Source organism: Temnothorax longispinosus, chromosome 5 (assembly GCF_030848805.1).
Source record: "Temnothorax longispinosus isolate EJ_2023e chromosome 5, Tlon_JGU_v1, whole genome shotgun sequence".
NCBI lineage: Eukaryota > Metazoa > Arthropoda > Insecta > Hymenoptera > Formicidae > Temnothorax > Temnothorax longispinosus.
Window position 1 is genome coordinate 15951683 of NC_092362.1, and position 12266 is coordinate 15963948.

Consider the following 12266-nt stretch of genomic DNA (forward strand, 5'->3'; position numbering starts at 1 on the left):
CTCTCTCTCTCCCTCTCTCTCTCTCTCTCTCTCTTTCTCTCTCCGGCGCAACGCTGCCGGAAACCATCGCCGCGTCATCGGTGCTGCGGCCCGGATGGACAATGGGTTCAATGGACTATTACGGTCGTCTACTTTTCGTGAACCGAGACGTCGTTGACGCACCATGTTTCTTCGCGTTGCCTTTTTTAGAACTCGCATAAATGCGCGGCTCACGAATTGCCGTCCTTTCGCAAGCACAGAGGCGAATGATCGAGAATATCCGGTTAATTTTTTTCTCACGTCACCTTCTATTACTTCTGCACCTACTGGATTGCTAGGAGAAATTGGACACGATCGCACGTCGCGAGAAGCTGCACGTACATGCATATAACACATATATAATATTTACTCGATATCTAAATTTCGCTAATCTTTATAAACTACCCTGTTTTATTTTATATACAAAAGTTTGGAATAATATATTCTACATAAAATTTTATTTTCTGTAAAAAAATGTTTCTGAGAAACATTTCTAAAGAAGTTAATTTATGTTTTTTTTATTAAAAGTTAAATATGATACGTGTATTTGTCGAATGTGATAGAGAAATAAGAAGCGCCAGTGTATAATTAGCGTGAACGCAACACGGAATCCTATACCTCAGGATATAGGATTCTATTTAAGTAAAGTTTAAATTATACAATATTATATTTTAACTACACATGTAAATTATGCTACGCTCTGCTCGCGTGTATTAAATCCATATCTCAATTAAAGTCTTTGCTTTCGATCAGTACCTAATAGGGTAACATTTAACGATCATGATACCTCCTACGTTTCTTTTCCTTCCCTTTAATATCACCCCAAGCATGTGAAGATTTCATAAAGTGCGGCTGGTAATGAAAGTATTAAATTCACATTTGCAACCGAGTCTACTTTTGATGTGCCAGAATATTATAATTCTTCATTAAACGTGCACTTCCGCGTTTTTATTATCGCGGTATCATTTATGCTCAGCGAACCACTATTATTTCCAGATACGATCTATTTCCATACCTCTACTTGCGCTAATGTTTAAGTAATGCTCGAGGCGCAACGCACGGCGAATATAACTCGACAATGGAGGAGGGGAGGGGGGGAGGAGGGATAAGTTAAAAGTAGGAAACGGCGGAAGGTAAATTCTTTCTTTTATCGCCAACGTACGATCGTTGAGGAAAATGTGGAAAAGCATATGGGTCAAAGGAATAGGTAACGACTGAAAGAAGAGATGAGAGAGTTGATTGGGGAGCGCTCTAATATTCATATAGAAAACGCGCGCCGGCGATAATTGTTATTCTGCTCTGTAAGTAATAACCGAAGCAACATTGCCTTCATTTACGTAAGCAATCGGTTTCGTTAAATAAAATCGTAAACATGTCGAATGTATGAAACGTGAACGCACATCGAGCACAACATTGTTATATTTTGATATGTCTATAAGCCTTTACCTTCGTTAAATAAAATTATAAACACACGACGTGTATCGCTCGTATCGCGAAATGGTGTTTTATATTCAGTTTATGTACCATAAACAGCACGATTGATTGTCCGATATGTCGGACGGGGAAGACAAATAAAACGTTGGCAAAGTTCATTTCAATGCCTCGTGATTTCAAAGCGGGAAAATTGTGGATGGAAAATATTTGCGAAAATGTGAAGGTGAATAGACTTTTCGCGATCCGTGCATTAAGCAAATGCGATTATTACCGCGGGCTCATAATCGCGCTGGCGTTTCTCGAGACAATGTATGCGACGATGCCGGCTCTTCGCTAGAAGTAATTAAAATTATTCCAACTTTTTCTACCCGTTTTTTTTTCTTCTTTTGCTCTTGTAATATTGAAACCGCATCGTTAGGAGGCACGATTTCCTACCTTCGATTTCTTTCCTGTCGAGCACCTCTTCTGTGCAAAGACAAAGATCCCCGATAATGAATCATTAGTAGTCGAGAGTCAATCGAAGATTAATTAATCGTTCGGATTCGAGAGCCAATTAAAGTTTCCTCGACAACAAACCCAGCCGGTCGCAGCTACTGGACGGTATAATGCGTCCCCCGTATAGATTCTCGCTTGTGTTTCTCACTTCATTCCTTCGTTTCCGGTTCGCGTTCGCGCGAATTCATAATGACGCCGAGCTTAATACCGGCAATTAAGATCCTTCGATCTCCAACTTCCAATATCTTCGGCGAAGATTTGCGTTTATCATCTATGCGTCAATGCAAAATGCTTTTTATTTTGTTGACTTCCTGTTGGATTATCGGGCTGCGACTTATTAATTAAATACATCATCACAGACAAACTAATCTATAATTTTATAACATACGATGTATGCTTGCCTAACTGCCTATCTCATTAATTATTCAATATCGATTATCACGGAGTACGATCGAGCTTACTGAAAGATAACACGCATTCTGCCAAACTTGCCAAACTTGTGCTTCGTTTCTCACGCAAGAAGCGAACGGCCGCGCGGAGTTGAGGATTCGCCTTGCCGGCTGCTTTCCCAGGCGTGCGAAATATAGGCAGTGATAAAAAAAAAGAAAGAAAATATTGCACGACGAATTCAGCCGACAATGAGATTTGGCCGCGAGCTTCGGAGAGAGAGGACGCGATGCGACGAAGCGAGACGGCGGGAGAGAGAGAGAAAGACGGTCGCGGACAGACGATTCACACGCGGCGTGAAAAGAGAGAAGTGGCGCGAAGAGTGGAGAACATATTTGGCACGCTGACAGTTCGGCGCACTTGTCGCTCTTTCTGCCAGAGAGGCAAGGTGGCGGCGTCGGTGGCGGCGGCGGCGGCGGCGAAGAGGAGGAGGTTGATCGCGAACGGGATATACGCGGGATAGGGGGTGACGAGGACACGGCCAGCGATTGACAGTGACGCGGGGCGACGTTGCGCGCTTAGCCAGCGCACATGTAAGCGTGTCCGAGGCGTGTAACGATGACGGTCGCGCAGACACCGCCAATCAATCAGCTCATTACACCAATTCAATCGACGTCGTCGTCGACCCTGACGTCGCCGGCCGACCGCTCGATAATCGTCGCGTCGCGCTTGCCTCTTCTCCGTACCCCCAGCGATTCTCCTCGTTGCTTTCCGGCTTGAATTTATCGCTAATCGTCGTACTGCGCTTAAATAAGGATTGCGCAATCGACAATAACCAGCTTATACATTTTCGGTATTATGCTTAGATGACCATACAAATAATGTATACTCATTCCAGGTTTTTTAGAATTTGTTGTTCATCTCAGAGTTTATTATGAATGAAAATCAATCGATCGTTGGCTATTTGCATTTAACATCGATTGTCGCTTTTGCATATTAGTAGAAATATTCTTATTTTAGTCTCGCTATAAACGCATTCGCCAGTCACTCATATGATAGCGTATTTTGATGCAAGAAAGAGAGAGAAAGTAACGTGCGATTTTTTGCTGGTAATCGGCGATATCTCGTTCACCAGCGGTATTCCAAAAGTTGAGCAACCAAGTCCCGAGATTAATAACGCTCCCAGTCTTGAGATATAACCGATCGATCTGCGTTCCACGCCGACGCGCACGTCTAAATCTAATATTGTTTAAAAGTACCGCCAGCGCGGCGCAGCAATAAATACCTATCACCCGCGTTCGGTAATTAATAACCGTACCGTCCGCATTCAAAAGCCACCGAGTGCCGTACAGGTTCGAAACACGGTCGAAACCGGGGAGAGGTCAGCCGGAACGCCCGTGTGATCCTCCGTAGCTGGGTATCCACTTCTTCTCTCTCTCTCTCGCTTCTTTTTTTTCCTTTCCCCGCCATGACATACGCTGAAAATTATTGCCGTCGTCCGCGCTGTCCCGTCGCCCTCCTACCCCGGCCCCGCCAACCCTCCCTCCCTCCCGCATGCCCTCTTTCCCCTGTTCCCCACCGATCTTCTTGCGCCCCGTGGACGAGTCGGAGGCGATCCCGGCCTCCCGCGATACGGCACTGACGCCATCGTAGAGATGGGTGCCAGAGCTATCTAAGGGGTGATTTCTAATTTATGAGACTGGGGCGATGTGATGAACAGACGTCATAAAGCATGTCGCGCCCCGCGTCTGCAGCCTGCCATACGCCCTCTCTCTCCCTCCCTCCCACCCCCCCTTTTCACCCTCCCTCCGGCCGCCCTCTGGCCTCCCTGTCTCCTGACGCCAACGGTGCTCCTCGCCCTCGACCATCCCTGTTATCGCTGCGCCTCCGAGCTCGCCCCACGGTCCCCCTCTCGTAGCCCTCTTCTACCTTCCAGCGAAACCTTCCTTCCAACGACCGACACCCCCGTCCCGTGATTTGTGGCCTCTCGAATTCTCCTCGCGAGCTCTTCTCCTTCGCGAAACTTGAATTCCCTGCTTCTCGCCTCTTCCACCGTCCACCTCTCTTCGTCAACGTTTACGATCGGACGTCCATCCGGGGGGACTCGACCGAATCCTTTCCATCGAATGAATTCTTTTTTTTTCCTCGGACGGACAATGCCGTAGATTCTCTTCCGGCGATGGCAGTCCGATGTGGTGATAATAAGCGGTGAGATTCCAAAGAATATCTCCCTGATTTTTGTACGCGATTGATCAAGTTACGAATATGTACGTGATTGATGTTACAAATAATATTGCAATATTTAACACGTCAGCTTAATACGAAACCTACCAAAAAAATACAATATTTTTCGAGCGTATTGTAATTTACAGATGACATCTTGTAAAAAAATTATCTTTGTTGTTATTATTATTCGTAATTTCTCATTATTATAAAATAATATTTAGCTGAAAACGGTTAAGTATTTGCGGCCATAAGCCATTTGCATTCCTCTTTAGAAAATACGCAATTGTACGATTCTATAATAAATCGATTAATACTTAATTGTTCGTTAAACTTAATTAAATTTCCTTTAAAAATAAAACTCGTTAGATCGATCGCATTTGATCCAAATCGTCGGCGATGAGAGCCAAAAAAAGTATTCCGTGCCACACAGATATTTTTTTATGTCTCGTTGCTGAAGCTCCTATTTTTCAAGAATAGTATACCTTTTCAGTGAGCGTCAGACGTCGCGCCAATTTTCACCTTAATTTCCTGCTGGTACGCGAAACGGGATATATTTGCAGGATGACCTTAATATCCGCGTCTGGATATACCGGTGTATCATTGCGCCTGTCCGTCACAATTAACCTGTGATCGAGTGCTACTCTCTCAATCTTGTATATCAATGATCAGTAAGAGATCTCACAGACACATCTCTCTCCATATCTTTCGCGATGTAACTATTTTCTCTCGCGTTCGAAAGAGATTTGAACCAGATACGAGTATATTAAATCATCTGCACGTGATATTATTATTCAGAAGAGCGCGACGGCGCGAACTTTTATAAAAATATCAATCCCACACGCTTGATAGATATTTATAACAATTCCATAACAACGCAACAAACGCGGCTATTAGTGAAATAAAAACGTTACGTACACGTAGGTATATATTATAATATATTGTGATGTGTAAGATTTTAATAAGCAATATATAATCAAGTTTAAATACTAAAATTAACGTAAAGTTTAATTTTTAAATTAACGTAGAGCGTAAAGCTAACATATAACACCATATGTATGCAATTTATCAAGTTATCATGCGTTAAACATATTTCATAAATATTACTTGTGCATACTATTACTTTTCTTTATTGATTTCATCCGGTGTTCTCTTAGTACTTTTTAAAATTATCTGTGATGAATATATATTTATAGTATAGAGCTAAATCCATCGCAGACAAGATCGTATTATACAGCGGTCCTATTATTCTGAAAGGTTACATGCATTATTTCGCGAACGATCATTGCTGACTGCCATCTAGACGGACTGCCAATAATACTCGGTCTCGATTAACTACTAACGCGGAGCCAATTTGAGAAAAATCGAAGCCAGACGTAGCAACAAGATATAAGTAGTAAATTGTCATAGTTTTAGATCAGACTAGTCTAAAACTAGAAGTCTATAAAGTCTTATACATAATATACATGCTGCTTACATATGTCATGCTGCTTGTTAATATCGAAAAAAAATAGTATATTCGACGAGATTTATTTACTACCTTAAACAATTTATTTACAATCTATTTACCATTCCTTGGAACTTTAAATCAACCAGTATCAATGTATTTTCAGTTCTTTTCTTCTGTTTCCGAAGAAAATATATTATGAATAGATATTAAAATTTTCACACCTGAAGTTCTTGTATTGTTCAATTTCTGTATTTTAAAGAACGTGCCGTCTGCATTCATCGATCTATCGGCGAAAATAGAGATGCACACCAGCAAAATTGTGCATATATATAGCATAATGCAGTCTAAGGCACACACAGAAACATGTATACGAGCTATTTTTTTTTTTTATTTAGAAACACTAAAACTGCCGTCTCGAAAAATTTACTGTTTTTGACGTTTTTGTGTGATCATCTTTTTTCTTCATAACATGTGCATGTTACACCGCTCGCACATGTATAAGAAATTTGTTGTAATTTCCAACAGATAAATATTGAGTCATACAGGGCAGTCACATACGTACACGCAATAAATCGTACATAACCGGCGAAGTAATTTTTTTGTGTGAGAAGACAAATAAATATAAAATACATTCTTTTCATGGTTCAATTCTCGAGAAGAATAATTTCGAGCAGAAGCTGTTTATCGTTAAGTCAGATCTATAGGCAGTGATTTAACGTTGAATATTCTTGTTCGCGTTTGATTGACGCCTACGTATCGCGTACGCGTTCACGAGACCTACTTCAATCTGTACGAGGACGCGAATCGATGGATGCGCGGCGCCGACAAGTCGAAGAAGAAACGGAAACACGACGTAAGGAGCAGCGGCGTGGCGCGGCGCGGCGCGGCGCGCGCCGGCTTCGTTCAAGTCACGGCGCCGCACCTGGCGCGACTTTATGCCCGCGAAAATCTGCCGAGTAATCGGCTCTAACATGGCCGTAACATCGTGCAAATTGTCGTGCTATAGTATACCGCGCGCCGGTGCCGGCCACTCGAGACGCGATGAAACGATCACGATCAGATCGAGCAGGCGGGTAGGCAGGCAGGCAGGCGGGCAGGTAGGTATCATCTCGAGGCAGGTAGTCGTCGGCACGACGCGACGGTGGGGTAAGAGGAGCCGCGGGCGGGAAGACGTTCCCGGGGGAGGGAGGGGAGTGAGGAAACGGTTTGAAACGTGCGGCGCGGCGCGGCCCACGGAACCTTTGTGAAAAATCGTGTTATAACCCTAATTTAATTTTATGGCCGGCATTACGGCGGATTGTGTTGTATATCGGGGCCCGGGCATAATGGCCGTATATGACCGCGTATAATAATGGTGAAAGAGCGAGCGAGAAAGCAGAACGAGGGGAGCGTGCGAACGGACGGATAGAGCGCGAGAGAGAGAGAGAGAGAGAGAGAGGAGAGAAAGAGAGCGAGAATTGGCGACGAGAAAGGGGGTAGGAAAGGGGGGTAATAATCAGTTGTAACGCGAACCGTCGTAAACCGCAAAACAACGAGAATCGAAAGAGGGTGTAGAAGAGAAAGAAAAAGGAAACGCGCAACCGAACGGCGGCGACGGCGGCGTGGCCGCTGTAGCGGGGGATAAGGGGGGCGATTGTATGTTTATATTTAAGGGGTTGATGGTGGAGAGAGTATCATTATCTCGAAAATAGACGGAGGACGGTGGGACTTTTTCGTCCATCCCGCTCCTCCCCCATGAGGACACGAATCTTCGGCAACATGACTGCCGAAAATCGGTGGTCTCAATATGCTCGACGCGAACTGACCGGACGATATAATGCCGGTGTGACGTCACGACAGTGCGCCTAATTTCACGCTGCGAAGAATGTACCGCCCGCGCCGCGCGTAATTTACTCGCGTCCTGCGAAATCAAAACTTTAGAAATCCGCTATGTTACATAGCGTCACTTCTTCTCAACAGGCAAAAAGACACGATAAACCCGGAGCAGGCGCGACACGATCTCGCGCTAACGTAACGCGACTACGATACACGACAAAAATTTGCGCGGAAAGAGCGCGGAGAGCGGGAGGGGGGGCCGAGAACGTCCCTTCCAGAAAAGCCGGGCGAATTAATCGAGAATCATATAACCGACCGCGTCTACCAAAGAGAACAGCGCTCCGAAGCGTTCACTTATACTCCTCAAGTTTATTTTCGACAAACAAAGAGAAACGATTGCGACTCACTTTGCGTATCGTCCTGCCAGTCCAGCCAGAATGCCTCAAGTCCTGTAGGTCCGCCATTTGCAATGACCGAATAGGTAGACTGCGTTGCCTCGTTTCGTCCGATCGTCGCAAGACGCATTAATCGCGATCGCCTGGACCATCAGTGCACTCGAAACGATCGCCCGTCGCTCGATTCGACACTCCCGACACTCGTTCGCACCCGAAATTCACATCCGGCGGATAAAACGACGCGAGAAACACGGAGCGGTCGCGATCCGCCGTCTCCCCGCGCGCTACGTCATCGGACTGAATACAGCCGTTAAAAATTAAAGTGAGAGGAAGGGGGGAGGGAAGATGCGTTCATCAAGCGTTCACGTTGCGAGCGGCGCTTCGCGGGCCTATCAACAATCGCGCGCGACTCCCGAATTCACTTGCGGGTGAAACGAAAATTTTCAAAAATTCACTGTACACAACGACGACAGATACGTTGTTTCGACGCGAAATTCACTCTCGGCGAGCGAGGAGACGCAAATCGCCTGCGAATAGCCGCAAGAGTATACTGTAAAACGTAAGCAGTAAGCTATTGACCAACCACAGTCGATTTGAAAATCTTATTAGTCAATAGCTTACTGCTTACGTTTTACAGCACACTCTTGCGCGGCTATTGTAGACGAGCCATTAAATCCGTTGTGTCTATGCGATAAGTCAATTAAAATGCTCGCGTCGCTCGATTCCGACACTTCCGGGTTCTTCGTCTTCTTCTTCCTATATAATAGCACTCGTTTTCAAGACGAAGACGATACTGGCCAGGACACTTTCGGCACTCATTCGCGCACAAGCACAAGATTCACTATCGAGGGTGACGAGAGTTTAGAGAACGCGAAAAACGCGGAGCGGACTGAATACACCGACACAGCCCCGAATTCGCACTATACTGACCGCGACTATGGCAATAGGAAAAATTCGGCGAGTTGGGGAGTAGTGGAGTGGGGAGAGTACGCCGCGTCGAGCGTCGCGCGAGGCGAGGCTCTTCCAAGAAAAGCCTAAAAAAATGTAAACAACCTCGGGCGACATTACGCAGCCAATAAACGGTAGCAGAGCGACGCGTTCGCGAGCGTCGCGCGAGGCTCGAGGCTCTTCCAAGAAAAGCCTAAAAAAACGTAAACAACTTCAGGCGACATTACGCAGCCAATAAACGGTAGCAAAGCGACCTAATCGAGAAACACTAAGGTAAACGGAGTAAACGGACAGTGTTTCTCGGCGCGGCGACGAGTGCGATGAGCAGGAACACGAATCGTGTGATTCGTGCGTGGCTAATATCAAGCGAGTCGATATGCCACTCTCGCGTGAGAAATTCATTCGCGCAGTGTTTTAATATTATGCGAAAATGTGAGTTAATTCGTACTGAATAAAGCGTTATTTCGACCCAGCTGCATACATATGTAACTCATCTTTCGAGAAATTTTGCGAGTGGTCTACTCCGTTTTCGCGTAATATCGCTCGTATTTGAAACCGGCGCCGGTCGCGGCGTGAACGCTTGACGAACGCACCTCCCCCCCCCGCCCCTCTCCTTTCGATTTTTAACGGCCGTATGCGTATTCGCAATCAGTTCAGTTGTCCGATCGCGTAGCGCGCGGGTCGGGGAGACGGCGGATCGTGACCGCTCCGTGTTTCTCGCGTCTTTTTATCCGCCGAATGCGAATCTCGCGAGTGAACGAGTGTCGGGAGTGTCGAATCGAGCGACGGGCGTTCGTTTCAAGTGCACTGGTGGTCCGGACGATCGCGATAAATGGGTCTTGCGACATTCGGAGGCGGCGGCAACGCAGTCTACCTGTTCGGGTCATTGCATATGGCGGACTTGCGGGACTTGAGGCATTCTTGGCTGGACTGGCAGGACGATACGCAAAGTGAGTCGCAATCGTTTCTCTTTATTTGTCGAAAATGAACTTGAGGAGTATAAATGAACGCTTCGGAGCGCTGTTCTTTTTGGTAGACGGCGGTCGGTTATGATTCTCAATTAATTCGCCCGTCTTTTCTGGAAGGGACGTTCTCGCCCCCCCCCCTGCGCCCCGCGCTCTTTCCGCACAAATTTTTGTCGTGTATACCGTAGTCGCGTTACGTTAGCGCGAGATCGTGTCGCGCCTGCTCCGCGTTTTTCTTTGTTGTCTGTCGAGAAGAAGCGACGCTATGTGACATATCGAATTTGGAAAGCTTCAATTTTGCGAGTGATGCGAGTGAATTGCTCGCGCGCGCGCGTGCGGGGAGGCATCCTTCGCCGCGTCGCAGCGTGAAATTAGGCGTACTGACGTGACGTCACACGGCACTATAACGGCCGGTCAGTTTGCGTGGAGCACAGTGATATTCAGAATGGAGTCGTGGCTTCTCGGCAACATGAAGGGATAGGCTGCTGACTTAGGTACGGCGTGTTTGGTGTGCCGAGAAGAAGCCGGCTCCATTCTCACGTCACTGCCCCCCGCCCCCGAGTCCGCGTTTCGACTCGCGTCGCGGTCCCCCTCGATAGCCGTCAAACGTGACTTTACGTGACCACTTGGCGCCACCAATCGTAAAGCTCTCTCTCGTCAATCAAGCCGCAAACTCGACCTGTTCGGCGGTATACTAACTTCCGTCTCTCTTTCTCGCGCGAGCTACGTATAAATTATAATTTATACACTCGGAACACGAGGCTTGAACAAGTAGACCACTTTTTTCTACCTATCTGTTTTTGTTATCTCTCGGCGTACGCAAGCTATCTGTCTTCCTTCCTCTTGCTGCCTCTCTCGATGTTATCTCTATCTCGATTCGTGTAAACGGGTCTCTTTGCAAATGCTTTTATCATTCTGCTTGTCAAATAACTATCAATGAATAATTGTTAAATTCTTATTTATATCATTATTACACATCATCATTAATTCAACGTAACTGGCATCGATTCTTTTCGATTTTTAACGACAATAGACAATTATTATTTTTTAATGAAGAGGTAAAAATTTAATTGAAGGAGAAATTTTTTAATTTTATACGAATAATTAAATAAATAAATTTGTAATATTACGAATGTAAGAAAAGTAAAGAGATGCCGCTTATTAATGTATTTATTATTTATGTCGTGCAATCTTTTTCAATCTACGTTTTTCTATATCTATTCATTAGCGTATCGTCACGTCTTCCTACTTTTATTTCCGTCATTTATTTTACATTTTATAGTCGACTGTTATAGCGCGAAACGTTAATTCGTATTTTTCCAATTTAATTTCTTCATATCCAAAGAGACACTGAGAGCATTTAAGATTTGGAATATATGTGATAAATTTTACGCTTTATACTCTCTACTTCCTCTGTCGCAACGCGAGAAGGCGACCAGCACGTTCTTGCAAACTCTCGATTTCCAACGCATCGATCGCGGCGACCGTGAAAACGGCCAATAAACTCGCCGTGTCGCGATTTCGGATTTTAATATATACAGAGTGTGAAATTATGAATATAAAAGATTAGAATAAAATCGGCGTTTTTTATACGGATAAGTATAATTAATAATCGTTGTGTTTCTTGTTGGATAAATTAAGTAAAATATGCTATGCTATGCTAAATATGCTAACAGAACTAAATACGCTATTTCTTCCTGAAACTGAAATTCTTTCATTTGTGCTTGCGCGCGTGTAATGCGTATTAAAAGAATATTCACCAATTTGTATAATGGAAGGATTTTGGAATTATGCCAGGCAGAATTATTATGCTATTAAATTTGATGTACATCTACATATATTCCACATACATATGTATATCTAATACAATTTTCACAGATCCATCGCCCCAAATTAAAATAGAAGATAATTTGTCACTCGCCGCGTTGATAATACATTGATCTCTAAAATGCAGATATATTCAATTACAGCGGCGCTCAAAATAATTAACATTTTGAAAGTAATTATTACGCGGATATAATAACTATAAGTGGTCAGTTTCACAGGTAGCAAATAAGAGAACAAATAAATTACTTATCCTGTGATTGCCTCGCCGACGCCCGATGTCTCTCACAGGTTTCCCCTCTTCCCCTCTTC

The 12266-nt window shown here is 44.7% G+C and overlaps 2 protein-coding genes across 4 annotated transcripts in view; one reads left to right on the top strand and one right to left on the bottom strand.

The window, feature by feature from the left end:
* Positions 1–8819, bottom strand: part of LOC139812757 (uncharacterized) — a 68215-nt gene extending 59396 nt beyond the window's left edge. For both annotated transcript variants that reach the window (XM_071777838.1, XM_071777840.1), the window contains exon 1: positions 8230–8819. The gene's annotated coding sequence lies outside the window, so the exon portion shown is untranslated. The remainder of the gene's footprint in view (positions 1–8229) is intronic.
* Tio (zinc finger domain-containing protein tiptop) overlaps positions 1–12266 on the top strand; it is a 149374-nt gene that overhangs the window by 15693 nt on the left and 121415 nt on the right. The window lies entirely within an intron of this gene.